Source organism: Otolemur garnettii, unplaced genomic scaffold (genome assembly GCF_000181295.1).
Source record: "Otolemur garnettii isolate 467f Iridium unplaced genomic scaffold, OtoGar3 scaffold00012, whole genome shotgun sequence".
In the NCBI taxonomy this organism is placed as follows: Eukaryota; Metazoa; Chordata; class Mammalia; order Primates; family Galagidae; genus Otolemur; species Otolemur garnettii.
This window is the reverse complement of record NW_003852407.1, coordinates 3,729,225-3,730,513: the sequence shown is the minus strand read 5'-3', so window position 1 is coordinate 3,730,513 and position 1,289 is coordinate 3,729,225. Positions and strand designations below refer to the sequence as shown.

The window sequence follows — 1,289 nt, the reverse complement described above, 5'->3', positions numbered from 1 at the left end:
TGCTGTGAGCTGTGATGCAACAGCACTCTACCAAGGGATGACTTAGTGAGACTCTGTCTCAAAACAAACAAATAAACAAAAAACCCAACTACCAGGCATTGTGGTGGGTGCCTGCAGTTCCAGCTACTTGGGAGGCTGAGGCAAGAGGATTACTTAAGTCTAAGAGTTTGAAGTTGCTATGAGATATGATACCAAGGCACTTTACCCAGAGCAACAAAGTGAGACTCTATCTCAAAAAAATAATTTAGTTTTCTACAAGCAAAATAAAAAACATGGACCGTCTAGTAAACTAAATATCTATTCCTCATAATTGTCACATATGAAAATACACGAGTTACTTACAGTATTTTCATCAAGTGGTATAGCAGGTCAGGTAGGCTTGAGTGTCCAAGTAAAACAGTCACGGCCCACTTCAGCTGATAACTGACGGTCTGTGGGTTATTGTGGAGTCACTATGCAGCAGGAAGGAACGGTTTGTGCCCCTTTAGTGGTTTCTACCATTCAATGCTTTTTGCCTCTATCAACTCTTTTTTTTGCTCCCAACCCCTTTGCCTCTTTCTTCTTCATCTGTGCACACTGGATTTTCATGTAACATAAGTGCCAATGAACACGGCCCAGCCATGTAGTGATCCTCAGTGATTTAAAAAATAAAAGGTCAACACTATATAATCCACCCATGCAACAAAAAACTACTTATACCCCCTAAATCTACTGAAATAAAAAAGGAAAACTAAGAAGTTGAATAACATGTAATTGTTAAAAAGAAACTTACCAACTGGTTGTAGAATAACACTGCAACCTTAAAAAGTCTTATAGTATTCTCAAAGTAATTAGGTTCCCACGTAAAATTAGATTTTAAAAAACTTTTTATACTACAGGGAGGAAATTAATTTTTTCCTATTTGAGACAGAGTCTTACTTGGTCACCCTCAGTAGAGTGCCATGGCGCGTCACAGCTCACAACAACCTCAAACTCTTGGGCTCAAGCGATCCTCTTGCCTTAGTTTTTTATTTTTAGTAGAGACAGGGTCTCACTCTTACTTAGGCTGGTCTCAAATACTGAGTTCAAGCAATCCACCTGCCTTAGCCTCCCAGAGTCCAGAGTACTAGGATGACAGGCGTGAGCCACCAAGCCTGACCAAAAACCAGAAATTTTTAAATCTAATAAAGCAAAGATATTTTTATAAGTGCTACGAAACCTATGAACTATAGTTTGGTCAGGGAGCTAAAGTTTTAAATTATATATTTCCTAATTAATAGCTTTCTATAATTTAGACTGGTTTTATTTTA

The 1,289-nt window shown here is 38.1% G+C and overlaps 1 protein-coding gene across 2 annotated transcripts in view; it reads right to left on the bottom strand.

Moving 5' to 3' along the window:
* Positions 1 to 1,289, bottom strand: part of DYM (dymeclin) — a 367,263-nt gene that overhangs the window by 333,824 nt on the left and 32,150 nt on the right. The window lies entirely within an intron of this gene.